The sequence below is a fragment of the Xenopus laevis genome, chromosome 6L (genome assembly GCF_017654675.1).
Source record: "Xenopus laevis strain J_2021 chromosome 6L, Xenopus_laevis_v10.1, whole genome shotgun sequence".
NCBI classification, from domain to species: Eukaryota; Metazoa; Chordata; class Amphibia; order Anura; family Pipidae; genus Xenopus; species Xenopus laevis.
In genome coordinates, this window is record NC_054381.1 from 98688620 (window position 1) to 98712779 (window position 24160).

Genomic DNA, 24160 nt, shown 5'->3' on the forward strand with positions numbered 1-24160 from the left:
TGGCTGCTCTACTAACTACTTCAGTCTATGTATTACAGGATTTAGCCCTCTTCCCATACTAAGACCCTACTGCCTTACGATTTACACCATCCACCCACTCCAGCAAATACTGTATATTCCAAAGAGGTTAAACCATAGGATCCCTTTACATGGAATCTATGTATCTACTTCCCAAGGACCAACATGGGGTATCTTCAGTTTCCCTGTTTGCCTTGTTTATGTCAAGAAAAAACAAAAAACATAGATGTTTCATGAGTAAAACATTAGGAAAATTTATTTTTAGCACAATCCCTATTAATTGTACTCATGTTGAGCAAAGAGGTATTTTGCCCCTTTAAGGAGCTTACAGTTAATCACCACTTAAAAATTCCCATCTTTCCTCAGACCATGCTTACTAATAGATGTGGAAATACTCAGCCCTTCAAACTCTGTACAGACCCAGCCTATAGCTAGAGTTGGGCCTTAAGTGGATTTTCCCCTGCACTCTCTTTTAACTGTATTTACACACTATTCAGTGTGAACTAATAGTAAACATTGATATGCTTATACATAGATTTTTAGACTTGGGAAAGGCAGTGGTTGTAGATACTCAGTAGCGTAGATATGGTTGCAATCAAGGGCAAAAAAATGTGAAAAAGAAATAAACAAAAGCAAAAGAGCAGCAACAAAGAAGTTAATTGAGCTTTTAATGGTGACAGATAAATCAATAAACCAATACGTCTTACTCTGTTTATGCCCCAAGTCACCCGTCGTATTGACTTCAAAGTAATGTACTGTACATTCATATAAAAGTCTTAATAAGATAAAGATATAAATTTGTGACCAAAATAGCAGCATAAATCATAGATTAACTCTTGCTGGCCTGTATATAATTCTCTATTTACTCTCTGCAAATAGATGCAGAATATTCAGTTTGTGACTCATGGCTCATGAATGAAGTTATAGTAAGCAATACACAGAAGGCTACTTAGTATAGCAGAGTTACAAACTTTTACCGGTAATCATGAAGCAGTGTCAGTAGAGGATATGAACAGGCCAGTTTAACAGACATTTTGAGAAGAATAGTTTTAAATGTAAGTATCGGAAATATATTTTGCGACAAGCACATTTCATGCAAATCATATTGACATAATTTTAAATAATCCCAAAATTCTTGTTCTGGCAAACCCTGGTCTGGGTTTATAGCTGGTCTGCACATAGCTTGATACAGTATACAGTTGTACTGATTTATTAGAGAGGCTGTAGTTACATAATAATACAACAATATACATTTTATGGTTAATCTATGGTAAGGGATAGGGGCTGACACTTAAGCATTAGCTTGAGCACAGTCAGAGGAAAGAGGGCAGCCACTCAATTATTCCTCAGACTGAAGAATACTTTGCATGACCCCTGCTACCGCATATATATATATATATATATATATATATATATATATATATATATATATATATATATATATATGTATAGCTGAATTATATTAATTTTGCTTAGTTTGTGTATATATACTGTATATATCAGTCAAATGCCTTTGACTACAAAATAGGACCTTTTTCAAGACTAGAAACGTCAAAACATTGAATTATTTTGTCTCTTGTAAAATGTGTGTATGTATTTATATAGTAGAATTCAACCAATAGCCTCAACCAATAGCCCAGCTATTTGTTTTGAAAAATCTATTTTAAGTTCGAAAATTAGTAAAATCTAAGTAAAATCTAAGTAAAATAGTAGTATGCTTATAAGTAAGCCTCTATTGGTATGGGTTATTAATAAAGTTTGTTCATGGCACCAATGCAGTTGCCAAAAGCAAGCAATCAAAAATATGTTTATGTACTATAAGGTGCAAAATGAAAGTATGGTTTGCCACCATGGCCAGAAATTTCGTTATATTGCCAGGTAACTGGTAATTACATATTGTTTCACCATTATCCCATCCACTTGAGCTCTGATCCTGAACCAATCCTGAATTCCATTTTAGCTATTTTACCCATTCTTTATTTTACCCTGCCTATGAATGACCCACCCATCTATGTCATCTCCCTGCCCCCTAGGTCATCACATCACTCCCTTACATTATCCCAATTAAGAAAAAATCTGATTATTATGATACGTGTTACGACACTAGTGCTTTTTAATGCCTATGTTAGTAAATCAGCCTCAGTGTTATTTCTTTTGCTCTCTTCTTACACAATAAGAATGAAGGATGAGTGAGACAGATCACTGCTGAGGTTAAACAACCTTTCCCTATGACTCATTACAACTTCTATTGTGAAACTTTCAAAAGTTCCACTTCCCTAAGTGCTTTATGATACACACATTCAGTAGGCAGGCTGATAACATTAGCATGTCTATTTTTTCTGCTATTCTCACTTTCAAGAATTTTTAACTGTAGCCGTATGTGAGACCCAGATACAAGAGCATGAATGTTAAAGAAAAGTGCTGCTTGTAAACTGCATACAGATTTTTTTTGTCAGTTTTGATATAGTCTAAATCCTTAACAATGTTTTAGGAGCAGTCTGATTGAAAGCAGCCCTTGTCAGATTTAAAGGGACAGTTCTTGAAATAGCATGTAGTAATATGTACTTTTTTCCTATTTTTTGTGTGTTTTTTTATTATTTGCCTTTTATGTATTGTTGCATCTTTCAACTAGATTTAGAATGACTTTCAGTTGCTAGGGTCATTTTTGTTTGTCAGCCAGCAGAATCCAATCCATTTTGATTTTTTATGTCATTTGGTTGCAAACTGCAGCACAAAATTAAAAACAATTAACAAAATAGTTATTGTGCACATAGTATATTAAACATCTATTTTATGGTGAGCCTCATCTTGAAGTTCTTATAAAATGTACTTTATATACAGGAAATAGCGTGCAAAGTCCAATAGCTGCACAATATGTATTAAATAACAGGGTATTCAAAATGTTATGCTGGGAGGTGTTATGATGGCAGAATCCCTTAATTCCTTTAAAAGGGGTGTGGATGTCTTCTTGGAAAAAATAGTCAGTGCTACATTTAAATCTTTATTTTAAATACAATTAAGGGACAAATTTATCAAAGGTTTAATTTCGAAGTAATGGGGGTTTTTTTGAACTCCCATAACTTCGAAATTCAAATATATGGGAGTTTTTTTGAACTCCCATAACTTCAAAATTCGAAGAAAAAAAGACCAACCGAAATTTATTTTAAAAAATCGTCGTTTTTTTCTGTGGGTGAATAGGCCGTATTCAAATCGTTCAAATTGAAGTAAGATCATATTCGATTAAATTTGATTAGAAGTATTTAAAAAAAAACTCGCTTTTTCAAAGTCCACCAAATGACTCCAAATAGGTTTTAGGACAGGGGTCAGCAACCTTTACTATCAAAATAGCCATTTTGCCCCTTCTTCCAATAAAGAAAAATAGTCTGGAGTCACAAAACATTAACAACTTATAAACTTTTAAAAGTTTTAACCTTTCAATTTTAACTGTTACACACTACACTTCTGTTTGTTGTATTCTGTATGTGTAAGCCTACTGTGAAGTTAAACACTGAATAGCCCTATTAAATGCTAGTGTTCTCATCTGTTTAATGTAACTTCTGTTTCTGAAGCTCCATGCTGATCTTCCTTCTCTTGTCTTGAGTGTGTGACCGTGGTAAGGACCATGAACAGGGCTGGTCCTATCAAATGTGGGGCCCAATTGGGACCATGTTGGCGAGGCCCCTAGGCAAAGTGTTGCTGGCTACTGACACACCAAGTATTTAGGAAAATAAGGGCATACAGGCACAAAATAGAAAGGAAAGGGGCAGACAAGGTAAGAGAGTGAGAGGGATGAAATAGGGGCACATAATAGGGGCACACAGGGTAAGAGAGAGGGAGGAAATAGGAGAGTGGACTGGGCCAATTAGTTTGGGGCAGGCTGGGGCGATTCAGCTTGGGAGCAGGCTTGGTTGGATTGGGGGCAGGCAGGGCCTATCAAGGTTGGAGGAAAGCTGGGCCTATGAGAGTTGGGGGCGGGCTAGACCTATGGAGTTGGGGGATAGGCTGGTTTATCAGAGTTGGGGGTGGGCTGGACCTATGGATTTGGGGATGGGCTGGACTCTCAAAGTTGGGGGCAGGCCAGGCAGCATCATGTGCTGGGGGAAATATTATCTGTGCTGCCCTCTGGTGCGGGGCCCCCAGAGGTGCGGGGCCCTATTGGGCCCAATTAGTCCAATAGGCCTAAGGCCGGCCCTGACCATGAAGAATCATCTTGCGTCGGCTCGGTCTTGCCTGTTGGCCGACTATACTGCCATCGTAGTCCTAATCGCTAGCTTACGGCAGTCGCACACTCAAGAAGCCGCCAGCAGGTGCGAGAACTGTATCGACGACGTGACAGGCAAAGCCACAAGACCGAGCCACAGAAAGCAGGATGAAAAGCATGCGGCTCTGGAGCCGCGGGTTGCCTACCCCTGTTCTAGGAGGTCCCCGATACGCTAAAACAGCAATTCGGCAGGTTTTAGATGGCGAATAGTCGAAGTTAAATTTTTAAAGAGACATAATACTTGATAGATTTCGATATTTGCCTGGGAGGAGTCTGCATACAACACCGTAGTAGAAATCTTCACTCAACCAAAATTAACTATGCAATAGACTAATGTGTGTGTGTTGTGTACCCATTTAATCTGGGTCGACTATGTGCCTTGCAGTGCATCTAAAGTTACAGCCCCAGCTTCCTGAAGATACTTATTGTTATACCTACAATCAGTTGTACTTGTGAACATTCAATATATCAATAGCTGGCAAACTCTACACGCAATAAATAAAAGGCTACTGATACTGCTGGAAAAAAATTGCTGCCCTTCTGAAAATATCCATTAAAAATGACCATAAGGTTGTAATGGTCGAGACAATTTAACATTCCTGATACAAACAGAGGGACATATGAGACATAGGGACATATGAGAACAGAAGGAAGATATGGCTCTACTTCTTCTTTCCCTAGAGGATAAAACATGACTGACACCCTACCAATTTCAGCCTTTGGCTGTGAGTGGGGTTCTGGAAGTTGTAACAACAGCCATATCTACATACTGAAAATATCTCCCATTGTTACATAATATAAACTATCATGGGCTCCGTTATCTGGAAACCCCTTATCCAGAAAGCTCTGAATTATGGAAAGACCATCTCTCACAGACTCCATTTCAATTAATTACATTTTTTAAAAATAATTTCCTTTTTTAAAAATAAAGCAGTACCTTATACAGTAATTTGTACATAATCCCTTAATCCTTATTGAAACAATCCTATTTGGTTTAATTTATGTTCAAATGATTTTAGTAGACTTAAGTAATGGAAATCCAAATTATGGAAAGACCCCTTATAGGGAAAACCCCAAGTCAGGAACATCCTGGATAACAGGTCCCTTACAGCATCGGACTGGGGGGCACCCCAGCCGCAAAGTCCTCTCTGCTGTGGGCATGCATACCTTTTTCCGGCACTTAAGCGTGACTAGGGTCAGGAAGGGATATAAGAAGCAGGAGTGTGGGGAGCTCGTCTGTGCTGGCGGGGCAAAAAAAAGTTTTTTCCCGGTGTTCTGCCGGCCCAGTCCAGCCCTGGTCCCATACCTGTATATGCATTCTACTTTAAAAGTTCCTCTGAACAAATCGCTGTGATGCTGGGGGCCCAGATGATAAAGCTAACCCTAAAACTGGACTTGATGGAGGCTCACTAAATTAAATGGAAATAAGTCAGTATAAAGAAGAGAGAAATGTACTTCTATGGTATTACAAGTCATAAATCATAATCCAAACCCTCAGCATGGGGACACCCCATTCTTCCAACCATGGAAAGTCCTCTGCTTTAATAAAATGATCTTCCATCCTTCTTACCAGTATAGTTGCACTTCTCTGCACTCTCTCCAGCTCATTTATATCCCTCTTAAGGACTGGAGCCCAAAACTGCACTGCATAATCCAGATGAGGACCTATAAAGAAGCATAATTATGTTTTCTTCCCTTGAGTTTTCTGCCCTTTTTTATGCAAGACTGGACCCCAATGACCCATAGGATTAGGAAAGCAGGGGCTTGACAGGGCCAGGAGGGACACCCCCCCTTCCCTTCATTAGGTAAGGGTGGGCTGTGATAGGCCAGCAGGTTCCCGGGCTAGCAGAAGGGGGCAGAGCTACACAGTGCAGACTCGCCTCAGTTGGCAGCAAGTGGAAGTAGTAGCGGCTCGCAGCATCCCACCCCCCTATGAGATGGGGTGGGTTTCTTGTTGCAGTTGGTAGAGGGTACCTTTACAAGGAGCCCCAAGGGAAGTTAAAATGGGGTGTTTGACAAGGAATGGAAGTAGCTTGGTAGGAGTGTCCTGATGGGAAGGTAGGCAGCCCGGTTTAGGGCTGGGGTGAAATGGAGCAGGAACCAGGCTTGGCAGTTGGAGCAGAGTCAGTCCCCTTGCATTTATCAACATTAAACCTTATTTTTCAGTTTGCTGCCCAGTTTTCCAATTTAGTCAAATCACTCTGCAAAGTGGCAGCATCCTGTATAGAACCTATCGTTCTGCACAATTTTGTATCATCAGCAAAAATAGAAACAGTACTTTCAATGCCCTCCTCCAGGTCATTAATAAACATGTTTAAAAGCAAAGGACCAAGTACAGAGCCCTGCCGAACTCCACTAATAACACTGGTCCAATTAGAAAACGTTCCATTTACCACCATTTAATCTATATTTTAGCCAGTTCTCTATCCAGGTACAAATACTATGTTCTAGACCAACATTCCTTAATTTAACCGGTAACCTTCTGTGTGGCACTGTATCAAATGCTTCAGTCTAAGTAGATCGCATCCACTGCCATCCCAGAATCAAGGTCCCTGCTCACTTTCTCAAAAAAATAAATTAAGTTAGTCTGGCAAGATCTATTATGCATAGAACCATGCTGGCACCAACTAATAGTATTTTGATTTGCTATGAAGTCTCTTATCCTTTATTAACCCATCAAAATGCTTTCCTACCACTGATGCCAGACTAACTGGCCTATAGTTTTGAGGCTGAGAACGGGATCCCTTTTTGAATAGTGGCACCACATTAGCAATTCGCCAGTCTCTTGGCACCATGCCAGACCTCAATGAATCCTGAAAAATTAAGTAAAGTTGTTTGGCAATCACAGAGCTAAGCTCGCTAAGTACCCTGGGATGAATACCATCAGGCACCGGACCTTTGTTTATATTAACATATTCTAGTCTCTTTTGAATTTCCTCATGTATGAACCATGCATCATTAGTTGTGTTACTAGAATTAGGACTATTAACTGGTTTATTAACTGGTTTGTGCAGACAGACCAAAAATAACAATTCAGAATCTCAGCTTTTTTTCTGTTCTCCTCAACCAGCTGACCCCCATCCTGATTAATGTTTTTACTATTTACATATTTAAAAAATTATTTTGGATAATTTTTAGACACTTTCCTATATCGATTTTAGCTTGTCTGATAGCTTTTTTGCATGATTTATTGGCCTTCTTGTACCTTATAAATGTTTTGGCTGTCCCAGCTAACTTGTCCTTTTGTTGTGACTTTGCAGCTTTATAGTTCATCGCTCACTCCTCATACTTTACCTCTCTCTCAGTGTGTTTGTTGCTTGGTATGCATACAGTCGGTGTACGCTATTGTTTGCTTTCCATTTTATGTACAAATGTGTTCAGCTGTACCTGTCTGTAAGTATATGCTATTGTCTGCGTGTCTGTGAATATGTAAAGTAAATCTGGTTTATGTATGCATGTTCCATTCTACTAATCTGTAGTGCCAGTGTTTGCCTTTGTGGGGGTGAGAGAATCAGGCTGGCTTTACACTCAGTAATAAATGTTCCTACCGCACACTCGCCTTTCCTGGTTTCTCCGTTGACCCCGGCCAGGTCCCTTAGCAACAGCAAACAAGAAACGGATCCGCACACACGCTATTATCAGCAGTTGGGGGGACACCCCTCTTTATTATATCACCTCTTGATCAAGAGGTGATATAATAAAGAGGGGTGTCCCCCCAACTGCTGATAATAGCGTGTGTGCGGATCCGTTTCTTGTTTGCTGTGGTTTTACACTCACACATAACGTGGGCCTCTGGACTAAAAGCTGTGTGTGTTTGTGTGTCTGTAAATTGAGGTATTAATGTACATATGTGAGACGGTGTTTGCCTGCTTTTATGTAAAAGGTTCTCACTGTGCACGTGTTTGTGTATATGAGCATGCATCAGGGCACGTGCCAATTTGCATTGTGTATCATTGTTTGCTCGAGTGTTTGCTCATGAATCATGTGAGCTTTATTGTAAAATTACAGTGAAATTCTCTGAATCCTGTTTCATATATATGTGTAAATAACATGCCAGTATGCACGCGTGTTTTCCTAATATAGTATGTGAATACTAGGACCGAATCTTTAATTTCAATTTAGCAATTACATCAATTCCATTCATCATATTTACTCAAAATCCAGTTTAGTTTGCACCTGGCAAAAACTGCTTTTTAAGTATAAAACATAGAGATGTAGCCCATTTTTTTAAGTGGTAGAAAACCCAATAAAATAAATACTGTGTCTGGCCTTGTATGGTAAGGCTATTGTGAAGCAGCAGCAATTCAGTAATTAAAGGAACGGTAACATCAAAAAATTAAAGTGTTTCAAAGTAATAAAAATATAATGCAGTTTTGCCCTGCACTGTTGCGTCTGCTATGTTTAGAAACACTACTATTATTTATATAAATAAGCTGCTGTGTATCAATAGGGGAAGCCATTCAAAGGATAAATGGCTCAGGTTACACAGCAGATAGCAGATAAGGTCTGTAACGCATAATGGTGTTATCTGTTATCCAATATTTATACCTGTGCCATATAGCCTTTTTTCAATTTCCGCCATTACTACACAGAAGCTTGTTTATATGAACTATAGTAGTGTTTCTGAAGCAAATACATCAATTAACCAGTGTAGGGCAACAGTTCATGATATTTTCATTAATTTAAAACATTTAAATTTTTTGGTGTTACTGTTAATTTAAATAACAGTAGCGTCTCCTCCTTTGGTCCTACTGCCTATTTTCTACTACTGCCTGTAAAGCACCCGTACATTGTAGTAGCTCTATAAATAAGTGTATATGGTACATGCAACAGTCCAAAAGAAGCATACACTTGTTTTCCCAAAAAAATCACATTCATGCAGAAATATCAGACATGCTTAATACTGGAGCTACATTTTAAGTTGCCATTTTCTAAGATGCACACCAGATATGTGGCCTAGCTGGAAACTGCCATGCATTAGCTACATTCTTAATTCATAGTAAAACCATTTTCCAGAATGTGTCAGGCTGTGCAGCAATCCTTCCCTGATCCTGGCTCGTGGGAGACTGAGAAAGCGTGTTATCGCTGACATTCAGAGGGAGTTGCCATAAGTGAAAATCCATGTGACAGATGTGCTAAATGCAGAGAAACATGTGAAAACCTCTCTACTCTCCTGATCATTTTATGGCTAGAATGATGCCCTCTAGACCTATCGCATTTTCATGATCAACACCTTGGTAATCACTATATGAAATTAAATGACATTACAATCTGCTAGATAAAACAAGAATATACCTTGCTAAAATGCACTAAACCAGAGTCCCTCTTGGGGTACTTTCTTTTTGATCAGTGAAGCAGAGGAAGAATCGAGCCATGGAGGGTTAAGCAACACTTCATTTAACGCAGATTATTGACATTACTGTGCAGCTGCAGGGTGGGGCGTTGTGGTTTCAAGCACAGTATCCTGAGCAAGTTGCTACATGTTTCACGTGGACTGCAAGTGGAGCAAACCACTCCCGTGGAGAGCTACTTTTAAACAAGGATCCATTTGGGGGGGGGGGCACTACAGGAGAACACTATACAAGTGTTGTCTGCTCATCACAGTTCCCATAACGACTGATTGTGTCTGATGCACAAAGCAGGTATCTTGACAGTATTCTAGCTGAATTAATGCAGTGTTGTAGTTAGAGTTTACAAGCATCAGTAATCCCTGATATGCACAGTTTACTATCCTATTTTTAGTGCTCTCAGCACAGAAAGAGGAACTTTATTTCCCGGGATCATACAAAGCTACCATTAAATTTGTATATGGTTCTTTGGTTCAGCAGCATACCCCTGTGAATAATGCAGCTAAAGGCAAAGGTGAAAAAGAAAGAGGGTCATATTGTATAACTGGTGTCCAGTTTGGCCTTTTGTATCAGGGCTCCAAAGGCTAACCAAAACAGATTAATCCAATGCACAATGGCTAATTGATTTTGTTTTTTAAACTTTCATTTTAGTCCCTTTGAAATAATTTCTTAGTATTTCATAGGCAATGGATATAAAAATAAGTTTCCACTTTATATCTTTATATTTTGTGTTCTTTCTGTGTTAACATCTGTTCTATTATCTATTTTGCACTTCTGTAAATAACATAAATTCCAACCAGCAAATTGCCATCTCTAAAGATATGCAGAAATATTCTTAACTAACAGTCAAGACTAATTAAATAAGAGGTCTCCCATTTCTAACTAGGTGCTTTGTTGAATTGTTATTGAAAATGTGTTTTTTTGTGGTTTTTTTTTAACTTTGTCCCATTCAGAACCTCTCACAATGCCACCAACTGGATGATGGCTTGAGTCACTGGTGCAATAAAAAAGTTGTCACTCAGCCAGTAGAGTTTTCATGAATTGTGTGTATATTTATACTGTTCTTTTCCTCTTGATCCTCCACAGTGTTAACAGTAAACAGATTTGAAGACCAGACTGGAGAGTGGCTGAACTGAAAAGGGAAGGAACATGCTGAAAAAAGATTAATGTAGTATGTAATATTTCACCTTGAAATTATATATTAGCACAGGTATTTCATAGGCAATGGTTAATAAAGTGACTTTCCAAACCGTTTCTACAGAAAGGGGAAGAAACATGCTGATTACTATAGAGGTTCTTGGAATGAGAAGCCAAGTTCACTTGTAAGACTGGCAGAGCTTATTGCTGATTTACTGCTGGGGGTTACAGGGTGTGCTCTAAGAAAAACTTGTTACATCACTTGTTGTGCTCCTTATCTATTCTGCAGCAGAGCAATAACATTACTGGGCTTTTTTTTTGAGAATTCAGCAAAGTAATAGAACTAAAACAGAATCTGGCATGCTGGCACATGGCTAGACTAGTCCAGTAAAGGAATTAGTGAAATGGTATGTTTAGTTTTGGAATACAAGTGTAAAAATACAATCAGAATCCCATATTTGGAGGAAGAATTGGATGGCGGTTCCTTAATAGAGAACAGGTATTGTTAGATGGGCATAGTTAGTTGGGCTTATTTAAAAAAACGTTTTTTATCCAGTTGTCCTGATTTTGGAATTGATGTGGAGTTGTTCTTTAGTTTGATAAGTTTTCAGCTTTTTAATGTCAATTATTCAGAAGACCTCTAAATCCTATGATGATATAAACAATGGATATCAGCAGGATCTCCAGGCACAGCAGTCTGAATACTTTGTTTAAAAGTCATAATTTCAGCCAAAAAAAAACATGGCAGAACTGTGCCTTTCGAGAGAAAGGAGGTCATTGGTGATTCTGAGGTTGCTGTCCTGTAGGATAAAAACTTTTTTTATTAATATGAAAAAAGACTGCTGGTGGCAAGATTTTGTTTTTAATTTGCGGGTGCTGGACAAACATATGTATCCTTTAATTCTAAATGCAAAATCTTTTTATGCTTCTGTATACGTTCATGGTTGCTTTTTGCATCCCACTGTATTGTAAACAATCCTATTAAAAATATGATATTCCCTTTTTTTAATTTATTGATTTTTTTTATAGAAACTTTCAAAACTAAAATGTAAATTGATTGGGTTGAATTTAGCAGTATATTTCGCTAAGTGGACATTATAATGGCGAATTGTTATCACATGTGTTATGTGTACTTCCATAACTAAGAAGACTTGTTAAAAAAATGATTGCAGCTCACCAAGCTGATTGACCAAATCAGCAATCTGCCAGAATATTATACAGGTATTAAACCTATTATCCAGAATGCTCAGGACCTGGGGTTTTCTCAGATAAGGGGTATTTCCATAATTTGGATCTAAGTACCATAAGTCTACAAAAAAATCATTTAACATTTAAATAAACCCAGCTACTTTTTGCCTCCAATAAGGATTATTTAAATCTTGATTGGGATAAGGTACAAGGTACTGTGCTATTTTATTATAAAAGAGAAAAGTACATTTTTAAAAATGTAACTATTTGATAAATATGGAGCCTATAGGAGTATCCTTCAAAATTATCCTTGAAGCACATTTTCTGCCAGGCCTCACTGGTAAACATGGTAGTTGATGCTAATGTACTTAATAGGGAAAAAAAGTGAAAGAATTGGAAGACAGGTACTTTTTTTTCCAGAAAAGGTAGCAACATCTAGTTGCAAAATGCTGCACATCTGAAGGGGTGTACAGAATTAAAACTGTGTCACAGGTTACACAATGCTGATTGGCTTTCTCATTAACACAGTGCTGTGGAAGATTCGGTGCTTCATTAAACATTTCCATCATTTTACACCATTTTTCAGGTCTCCTAAAAATGTAACAAAGGAAGCAACTGTAGTTGGCTTCCAGCTATGAGATGGAATCTTAGTCTTCTTCCTTCATCCCTTCAGAAATGCTACTCACAGTATTCCCTTCCCTACCTACATTCTCACCTTGTACCACTGCTGATGGATTTGTGGGGTAGCTGTGATCCTATACAAAAGAAGTGAAGAAAGTTAAGAATACTAAATCAGTATATCCAAAATATGCAATATCCATTGGCATAAGGATTTGCAGATATCTTAAAGGGATGTTAAAACTTTGTAAAAGCTTTTTAAAGGAGAAGGAACCTCTTAAGCACTATGTATCCACAATTTTGTTTTGAAATACACTTAGGGATTTATTTATTAAAGTTTTTCGCTAAAAATTTGATTTTTTTAAGGGTAGTTTCAGTAAAAACTCAAATTTTTGGGGATAAAAAAAAGACTTGAACTTTTCGAGATGTATTATGCCCCGAAGCTGCAAAAAGACTGAATCCAAAAATACTCCAGCTAAAACCTGTTGAGGTCATGAAGAACTCAATGGTAGAGGATCCTTGAATCATTTGAAGATGTTTTTAGCCTTTATGATTTTCTGTTTTTTTCTATGGTTTGCACTCGAAAACTCCATCAATTTGATTATTCGACTTTTCCCCTCCAATTGCATTGGTTTGGGTTTTATCATAAATATGGAAACATTTGAGTTGTGAGTTTATTCGAGGTAAAAAAAAACTCACATACCTCACAAATTTGACCTTTGTTAAATAATCCCCATAATGTTTCCATTTGAATATACATGCCGCAAGCTACCATTAACCACATGTAAATGTAAAAATTTTTTAGTTGACAATGTAGGTGGAGTACTCCAGGGATCTGTACTTGGTTTGTTTTTTTAAAATATTTTTGAAATATTTGGAGGATATTGTGGATAAAAGATTTTGCAACTCTAGTCAGTGTTATCAGTGTCTGCTAAAGCTAATAAAGTATACTTTTATATAGATGGATCACTGATTTTGGGGATTTAACATAATTCTGCCTCTTTATAGATCCCTGGTAAAGCTTCGAGTATGTGGTGCTTTTTTTGGGCAGCAGTCCTTAGGAAGGATATAAATAAGCTGCATAATGTGCAGAGATGTGTTATTGAACTAGAAAAATTAATCTGACATTTGAGCAACACAAAAACATTTTTTTACTGATGAGTAAGGCTGTGGAATACTCTGGTGATTTTGTTATGGTGATGCCTTTAGAAGCATTCGAAGGAGAATAGGTTCTTGAAATGGGACATGATATTCCCGTAGAAAATGTCATAGGGCATTATAGACTATAGAAGGGAAACAAAGCACAAGACGCCACCTTTTTACAATGGAGGCAGGGATTTTTTACTCAAGCCATGCACTGGGGCTGTGGAATGTTATGGTGACATTATGGCAGATTACCCTAATTACTTAAGAAGGACTTAGTTGGCAAAATATCCACAATACATATGTTTACACAGTTGAAGGCCTATTTATGAAAATTCTAATTTGTGTAATGTTAGAGGTGTTTTCCACTTTCACCAAATTCAAATGTTTCCTTATTTTTTAAAAAATCTGAGTATAAAAAATGAGTTTGAATAAAATCGTAAGAAAATAAGAATAACTAAAATGTGTATTCTATCAAGTACATGCATTGAAAAAACACTATAAATTTGCCATGGCTGGATCCCATTGACTTCTACATGAGCATTTTGATGCCAAAGATTCACATTCACATTGCACTTAAAGGGCACCAATCATGACCAAAATCATAAGTAAATACACCATGTGAAAGTTCAAGAAATCCAATTTTTAAAACAGTTAGATTTGTTTGTATAATGTAAATGCTCACTATACCTTCTGCAAGATCTCCCCTATCTCCACTGCAGTTCTAGCTGAGGCAGGCATTTGGATTTCACTGGCTCCTCCTACCTATATCTTCCCAGCCAACAGCAGCTCTGAAATCTCGCACATGCTCAGTTGAAATTCCTTCTAAGCTATTTTCAAATCAGCCAAACCTCTGTGTTAGCGGCTGTTCAGTAGTGCTGCCACCTGCTGGAAGTTAGTGTGTGCCCTTCATTTGCATAATAACATCACCAGCAGGGGACAAGATAAGGAAATCTCGTGATACTTCTAGTGGAGGAGTTTACTTAAACAAGGCATTCTGTGTAGAATACTTAAAGCAGTGTTACAATCTGAGCATGCTCCTGAAATTTGCATATTATAGTCTCTGTTATAGTCATAGTATGGACTCCCTCAGTGAAAGAATCCATTTGACAAAGTAAGGGATTTTTTTAAAACCTGCAGTTTTTTCAAAAAACTATATATGTAGTTTGGTTAAACGTGTTTAGCTTGTACTGGTCAGATTGTTAATATGTGTTTGATTTTGGCTCTGATAGGTGCCCTTTAATACATTTATAAGAGATATGATATGAGTTTTTTAAAGCATAATTTGAATTCAGGAGTTGTCACGGCAAAAATTCGAATTGAAGCATTAGTATCTGTATTTGTATTTATATGATGACATATATGAATATTTTCTATCTGTATCTGCACTTGTGTGAGTGTATGTATACACTGTATTGAGAGAGATGTGCAGGATTTTCCACTCTAATGTAGAACAGTGGTACTGGGAGACACAATAAAAGGTTGAACCGACAGACATTTTTTCAACCCAAAGGAACTACATACTCACGATGCTATTGTACGTCTATGGTTGAAGCAACTCCAAAGACCATTTTCCCCCTTCTCTGAGCTTTGAGTTTACATAATAAAAACAAAGTTGTCATTGGTAACTCTGGATTGGCACTTAATTATCACTAAGAAGCTCTGATAGCTCTTTCAGGAACTCACCTCTAATTTTCCATTTTATGCCTGCATCGTGTGAAAGGCAGCGCAAAGCAAAAATCACACTTAGTGCAGCTGTGATTACCCAGTTTTTGATGATGTTTTGGTGTGCCATTACAGGAATAACAAATGAAGACGGGATCACATCCCACCACCTCGACTTGCGTAATTTACAGTTAATGAAACCATAGAACAATTAGCTGTGAGTGAATTTGGATCAACGGCAGTTTACAATATTGTGCATGCCCATGGTCGTGCTCAGGAACAGCTGTAATTAGTATGTTTTTTTGTGCTGAAGCATTCATTGTTCTCTCAGTTCTTGTCGTCCTGATACAGCCCTCCAGTAAAAAAAAGCCCAGGAAATTCTTGGATGCTTAAGTTTTTTTGTTTAGCTTCCTCAAATACCACAAAAAAAACAACTGAGGTTGTTATGGCAGTGTATTTGATTATATTTGTGGCATTTCCTGCCTTTCATGGGTGCCCAATCTATGTTGTAAATTCTGTCAGTTGTGAAAATACTTGCTACTGTTAAACTTCCCTATCTTGCAGACTTTGGTTTCAGAGTGCCATTTCATGAAGTCCAAGCACACACAGCTGTAGAAAAAAATAGGCACTTAACTGAGGCAAACGTTTGTTGCAGCAATAGTGGAAACAGAAATGCAACTGATACGTACAGTATTTTTATATTGTCTCATTTGTTGCCTCTGAGTTTGCTGACTGTAAGTGTCCCTTTTGGGCGGATAAGGGGTCAGCACCAAAATGATCATTTCAGTATGCTCCTATAGTTATAGAAAGAGTCGATAATGATTATTTTTACTTCTCCATTAATATTGTGCATCACCCCTAATTTTCCTACTAGCAGATGAGCACCACTGTTTTATATTGGCAAGAAATCATACATAGATTTTTTTACACTCTTTAACAATGAGTACTTCCCATAGGATGACTGTTATACATTCAGTTAAGGGAATGCCCAGGCAGGGGTGCAGTCTTACACTATTAAGTACAGCAATTGTATGGTAGGCATGGAAACAACAAGACTGCATTTAAGCCCTCTAATTAGCATGTGAAACTTAGAAGGGATCCTACTTAGATTCCAACATATTATGGAAGTTGTGGGTTTGGTGCCTTGTTATTTAACCATGGCCTCTTGCATGTAATGCACAGGATTCAGAATTTATACAACCTTCATTAAGGGGGTCATTTATCAAAGGTCAAAATTTTAGAGTTATGTGAGCTTTTTAAGACCTCAAATGAACTCAAATGGTTTCTAATTTAACAAAAAACTTGAATGTAAAAAAATGCGAATCTGTGAAGTCAGAGTTAACAACCCGAAAAATAGAATTGATCAAGTTTATTTCTTTATAAACTTAGAGTGTTGTACACCAGGGTATGATTCTGTGATACTAAATAAAGTCTGGGGTTGTCCCTCCAGAGTTCCGCTCTATACGTTTATAGCAGCCTGTACTATCTCCTGAGAGTTTCTCTTGTCATTAGAGTGTAAGCTGAGCACACTGCCCAGGCACCATTAGCAGAAAAATAGTATTACATATAAACTGTTCATTGCTTATAGGAGTGAGGACTTTTAAACTTAATTAAATATCGAATTAACTATATCTAAAAATGTATGGCCTAGAGTTAACCTGCTTATGAGGAGATGACACTTGATTTACAGTAATATGTTTCTTACTTCTTAAAACAATACATCAGTGTGTTTTCTTCAGTCCTCAGTAAGCACTTGGAAAATAAGTGAGAGAAAATCAATTGCATTCCCATATTTTATATTCTTTCAAGTGAAAAAGTATGTTTGATGTACAAATGTGTGAATGTTTATATGCACTTCTACATAACAGTAACTAATAGTGATCAGTGAATGCCAACATTTTGGCCAGTGTTCTTATGTGTGTGCCAATTACTCAAAAGACTCCAGAAAAACAAAGCCTTTCATGCTACTGGAATAGGTTTTTTTCTTCCAGACAGAGAGCCATACAGAATAACAGAATTAGAGGCTGAATCAACTGCTACAATATAGTCAATAAAGTGCATTCTATTTAACCCTTTTCTAAAATAAGTTCTATTTAGCTTCCGAATACACGCAAACTGTTAAAAATAAGAACATTCGGTTGATTTACTGGTTTAATAAAGCCCCTCATAGTGATGGAACTAATGGGCATATCATGATTGTTGACATTCTAGCAGTTAAGTGTTGAAGAAATATGACAATATGAGAAGCATTTCTATTAATGCAAACTATATCGTACTTGTAAGTGGGGCTGAGTAAAACATTAAAGGGCATGTCCAGACAGTTTTTTGAAGAATAAAAGCAAATGTGTTTTTTTTATTCTAAGCTGCTTTCCTTTATACATTTATTAATGTCAATGGTTTTAAGGTTAGATGGAAATGGAATTGCAGCTGAAAGCAGTGTTTGTTTATTCCTTAGTGTCCTCTATTTCTGACTCTTGAAACAATGTAGCAGAAGTCAGTTCTCCTCAGTTAGCTTCTGTGATACTGGTTCAAAAACCAGTAGTGCAGTGAAGGGAAAAGGGAGGGCAGATACTGCTTTCAGTAAGTAACAGATGTACCCGGGCAGCCATCTAACCTAGGACCCCAGTTCAAAAGTTAATGCTGGGGATCTGTCATGCTGCTTTCTCTACTATAGACTGCAGTAATAGTGCCCACTCATGCTCACATGGTTGTGAAGAATGATAGATGTTTGATTGATGTGTGATTCTTTCTCATTGAGAACAACAAGAACACAACTTTTGTGATGTAATTCAAAACTGTTTCCTCCCTGAAACCAACCCCAACATAAATGTTATTTAAGTATGTGCTTCATTATATTCCTAGTGTTGGCAAGAAGGGATTTATTTATTGCTTTAGTTTTAGGTATCGGGTGGTACCCAAAGAGAGAGTGTTGGGTTTGGGAAAGGCATGGCTGGGAAGAGATGTGCACTATCAAGGTGTAGGCATGCACTTTGGGAGATTTAAAATATCCCCTGCTACAGGTATCATATGGTTATCTCTAGTGGATATACAGTGGGTAGTACCGTAGCCATGTTAGACCTCTTTAGACTAGTTTGAAATGGTTGCCAATAGTCTGAGGCAATGGAGAACTCGCTGAAAAGAAGACTCTAGGGTAAAATTGAGACCTCAGTAACTGGGTGTATTTACATATAAGTTTCTGATAACACTTACATGTGGTTTTAACCTTTTCTTCTCCCTCAAAGCACATTTGGAGAGTCTTGTATGCTGAGGCTGGAGTACATGAGTGAGCAGTTTATTATCTCTACTTGCATATATACACCAATGGAGAAAAGCTGATCTGTTACCTTCTGTCAGTCCTGTGAGCAGACATTCATGGGAACAGCCCATAAGGGCAAACACTTGGATGGGACGGAAGGCAGCAGATCGGCAGTCATATATACATACTGTATATACTGCAGAGGAGAAATGGCTAAAACATAATGTTTTCAAATGCATATAAAACTACAAATAACTTTTTAAATTTGATTTTTTATTTATTCTTTACACTTTTGTGTATGTGTACTATGCAGCCATTAGATCACTTGCTTGGTAATTGCCTAATAAAATCAACTAGCACTGATTGATGGTTATCAGTGTTTCTATACACCATGCTTTAACTTATATTGCCATGTTATTTCTTACTTACCTCCTGTAAAGGGTTTGATTGAGGTACAATATTATTGGAATTCATTTTGTCTGACCCTTGACCCATCTGTACAAGATTATATGTTTGCTTAAAAATGTGTCTAAATACAAGATGTTTCATTTTGAGTGTGGGGAGAGTGCTGATCTTTTTTTTTTAATATGATTCATCCTATTTCCAATGGCCCTTCATTTAATGAAGAACACACTTTTCTTTAGTGAAACAGCTGCTGCAAAAGAACTAACATGAAATGGAAAATGCATGCAGAATCTCTTAGTGTGTGCCACAAAAACAAAGTAGTGCTGCACAAACACTCTCGCTGATTTTTGTAGCGTCGGGTGACGACAGGAATATATTTCAGCAGCACTTCGATAAAGTGAATTTTAATATCTTATCTTAGTGCGGAGTCAATACTATCCAGCATTATCCTGCTAAGGCTCTCATCTCTCCTGTTCTAGCTTTAAAGAGAGAAGTCAGTTTCTATTTATCACTGGTGAAGGCTGCACGGACCGTGTTTTTAATGCATCATGCATTCTAATTAGCTGCACAAAACCCATGTGGCTTATATTTGGGTGTGCTACAATGAATATGTCCCAGTTCCTCTCTATCAGCACTTATTAGGATTTCTGTGTATTTATTGTCTTACAAGGACACACAAATACCTCCCACCCTTATCCTTTCCCCTTGCTAGCACAGTCATCTATATTGCTCTTCAGTATGGTTTTGTAGTTTGTCATCTTCTGCTTTAGAATGTTAGCAGTTTGCACAAGCTACATGTGTTAACCCTACATGTCTTTTTAAGGAGCTTAGTGAGCCACAAAATAAAATGGGCCATATGGCTGGTAGGATAGAAAGTGGCTATTTTCAATACATGGAAATGGCACAGTAGATTTCACTAGGGTACAGTTTTTCCTTTTTAGATTAGGCCAGTGATGTCCACCTTGTTGGCCTCTAGATGCTGCAGAGCTGTAGCTGAAATCAAAGGGCTTTAAAGGGGTGATGTACTTGTAGTTAAAAAAAACAACTAGAAGGCTCACTGGGATATGAAGGCTGAACTACAGATAGGATAGTTATGGGAGACTTTAACTGCATTGCTTCATTCTGTTTTATTTTTTTCCTTTTTGCTGTGGCAAACTGGGTGTATATTAGATGGTAATTCATATTTAGTGAGATAATATACTCTAATGATAAGATGAATCTTGTCTTCTTTCATTTTCTGTTTATTAGACAATTAGCATAACTTTATATGGACACGGTCTGTGCCATCTTTGATCTGGAAGCTAGACTATTCTCTATGCAATCAAAGAGCTCATTATGTCATCAAAAGTTAAAGTTGCAATGTTTTGTTGGGAATGCCCCTAAACTAGTATGTCAGCTCCAACTCATTTGAATAGATACATAGAAAAAAAGCTATATAAAGTGTTGACCAGTTTGTCAACATAGATGACTCAATGTCCAATATATAAAATATTCAGATGCCAAACTAGGTTTGCCACCTTGCCAGTAATAATTATGCTTAAAGTCAAAGTTATTAAAAGGTAAGAAAGAAAAGGTGGCAATTCTAGGCCAAACTGTTCAAATTATAATGTGTTATAGAGCCATATAAATCCTTTGGATGGTAACATCCAGTTCTAGGGCCTCTAGTTTGACAAAAAAACTATTTGTTGGGCAGGCACTCTTGCAATCTCATGTAGATAGATGTAGTTAAAATATATTTTGATTCACATTTTTGTAAGGTGCATACAGCCTTACGCATTTGACGCTATGCTGTACTAAGTTCATATGAATGAAAACTCTACATCTAGTTATTGCTCCACCACCCTTTGCTGATGGTCTGGGGCACCTGGAACCTACATCAAACTTGGTGTGCATCTAATCACTATGACCAGCGTGATAGTTATATTTCTGTATAGAATAGTTGTGCAACTCTGCGGACCCTTGTAAAAATGAAATTCTGATTAGCTGCATGCCTGTTCATATTTGTAACATTTTGCTTGAAACTTGATCAGACTGGAACAAGAGCGAAAAAAACCAAAGACAAAGATAGATTTGTCTGATTGCATAGTTTCCATTGTATTTATGTTGGTGATGGAGTAGAATTAAATAATAATAACAGATGAAATTGCCGGGCTGCTAAACTGTTTAGCATATGACTAGGAAAGGCCCCTCCCTGCAGCGACTGTATGTCATCTGCCTAAAAGAACTAATTACTTGGCAATTCCCTCGTGGTAATTCCTCCTTATACTTTCTGATGTGTTATTTAACACAGATAGGATTGTTTAACTGAGCAAAGTGTTTGCTTCATTGAAACATCCTTCTCGCTCACACCACCCAAAAAAACCTGAAGTTATTTACAGGATCATTTTCATTTCATTGATACTTTTCAGTAACTTGCCCATCTCTCTCTTTTATAGCAGAAAACTCTTTAGTTAAGTACAACTCCTAGCCCCCCAGGGTTATGGCACACTGAGTCACAATGCCCAAAATTATTCCTGTTGCCTCCTATGTGAGTCATATGAAGATGTCAGTACATGAGGTTTTCACACATTAACTTGCACACATTTTTACTCATGAATTGAAGAAATATTGCCTGCACTTGTAGTTCTACTTGATTTCTATAGAAAGGTTTTGGCTGGGCAATTGGAGGCTTTTGGCTGGCTGGTCAAGAACTGTAGGAGCTATGGTCAAAAATACTGGAGCACCTGTAGGAGAATAAAGAAGTACTGCATTTTGATGCATCTGTATGTATATGGTTATTGTGGCACAATAATTGACTCATTAGGACTAAACTCAAGGGCCAGGATATCAGCCTACAGCTTTTTTTGAGCTAGCAACCTACTACCAGCTGTAATGGGGGAAAGAAATGGAGACAGTACATGGCTTTCTATTGGAGAATTATATATGACTATAGAGTGGTTTGTCTCTTTTTTTGGGAGGCTAAGCTTCTAGGCTGTGCAATATGTTGGCGCTTTAAAAATATGTTATTAATAATAACAATAATGATAATAATAATAGGCTGCTAGGTATATAAAACTACATCGACAGGGTGCCCAATTCAGCTGGGTCTGTTTAATCTGACCATTCTCATAGACAGCCACAACTCTTGTGGACAAACTAAATGGAGTTATTCATTGTTCAGGCTGTAATGCCATCTTAAATGGAGCCCATTTAAACGCAGGAACTACATTTATGCTGTGCAGGTAGGCTGCAATGCTTTCATCTTTTCCCAAACCAAATACAAACACAGGCTTCAATAGGTGAGTGGAGAATTATTGACAAAAATATTTCACCTTTTAGTCAGAGTGCTGTGTAAATGGTAAAGAATCTATGAAGGCCTAGTTCTGTTGCTGGACTATAATGGTGGGGGTCTCTGTAGTGTATTCACCAGGCCCAAATTTGGAAAGGTTACAAAGGCCCAGACCTAGGTTGGTATGATTTTAAGGGGCAGCATGCCACCAGTCCCATCCGCACTTGTTTGTTAGTTCTGGACCATGGTAGGGTTGCAACCTTGCTGGTAAAAATTATGTTTGATGCCAATGATATTAATAGTGAAGAAGGGTAGAAATATAGGAAGGCTGGTATTTACTTCCAGAAAAGGTGGCAACCCAAAGTGCTGAGGTTTGGGTACACAGGAGATTTTGAAAGTTGTTTGAATCTCCAGTGCACCCAGCAATCCTGAATGAATGAGCACATACTGGCAAGTGGGTGGTGAGTAACTGCCAGCTGCCACTTTTAGAAATCTAGCCCTGGTATTCATAACATTCTTTAGATTTCTGGAATTTGGATTCTTTTTTTTTTTTCCAAAATAATTGCATAACTGGCAAAATATGCTTTTACTAGGAATAGAGATGCTGCACTGATTCTGGCAGAGGAAACCTGTCCTATTGCAGCACTTGTTTTTGAGTTTGATCTCCCTTTGTCATCATTTTGGTGACTGGATACGAGAATGGAGTCAACTATCATTAAAAAAAATCTGCTACTGGTCTATTAATCTTCAACAACTATCTGTGGAACCCAAAGAGGGACAGACATCAGTTATCAGAGCAGGGCATGTGTATTGCACTGCAACTAGTGGCAGTATTTGTACATTTCCTAGTAGAGCACATGGTTTGCCATGATAACAAATCACATGACCAATAGGAACCATAGTAAAAATAGAGAGAGAGTGCAAAACATCTGATCCCAAATAACTTAAAATATGATCAGGATAATTGCTGCCTTACACAGCCTAGGTCATTGGGTTGATTCCAATCAAGGCACTATCTACTACAGCCTATATGACTTAGGGGAGGGTATTGTAAGTAATGTATCAGTGTTTGCAGATGACACAAAACCATCCAGCCCAATTAATTCCATCCAGGATGCGGCATCCTTGCAACAGGATCTTGACAAACTGGCAATCTGGGCAGCTAAGTGGCAAATGAGATTCAATGTTGATAACACCTGGGATGTAAAAATATCTTATAGGCTTAGTGGGACTACACTAGGCAAATCCATTATGGAAAGGACATTGGAGTCCTTGTAGATGACAAACTTGTCTGTAGCAAGCAATGGCAGTCAGCAGCATCAAAGGCAAATAAGTCTGATTGCCATTTTGGAGTCAGGAAGGAATTTTTTACCCCTCTGAGGCAAATTGGAGAGGCTTCAGGTGAGGTTTTTTGCCTTCCTCTGGATCAACTAGCAGTTAGGCGGGTTAAAAAAAAGTTAAAAGGTTGAACTTGATGGACGTGTGTCTTTTTTCAACCTAACTTACTATGTCACTATATGAAGTAGTTTTCAAGTACAAGAGAACAAACAAGATATTGCCTAGCCTATTGACTAGGTGGGGAATTGTCTCTACACATATTTTCTAATGTTATAAAATGTAATTCCCTGTAGTGGCAAACCTTACTTTCTATAACAATACATCTGGGTTCTGTTGGAGCTGCAGCAAGGTTCTCTTATTTGCTTCGTGCCCTTTTGTGTCGTTAATTGATGTATTGTAATTAAAGTTGTGCTTTAATAGCTGGGAAGATTTCCGTCTTTTAGAACAGCACGACAATGGTTTCTGGTGAACTACCATTTATTAAACTACAATAATTAGAACTCAGCTATGGGGAA

General features: G+C 37.7%; 1 protein-coding gene across 6 annotated transcripts in view; it reads left to right on the plus strand.

Moving 5' to 3' along the window:
- atxn1.L (ataxin 1 L homeolog) overlaps positions 1–24160 on the plus strand; it is a 165618-nt gene that overhangs the window by 17475 nt on the left and 123983 nt on the right. For 3 of the 6 annotated variants that reach the window (XM_018267813.2, XM_018267817.2, XM_018267814.2), the window contains exon 2: positions 10714–10798. The exons of 2 other annotated variants lie outside the window; for them this stretch is intronic. The gene's annotated coding sequence lies outside the window, so the exon portion shown is untranslated. Of the gene's footprint in view, positions 1–9815; positions 9922–10713; positions 10799–24160 lie in introns of those variants that run through there. One more of the 6 variants, XM_018267816.2, reaches the window with a different exon arrangement.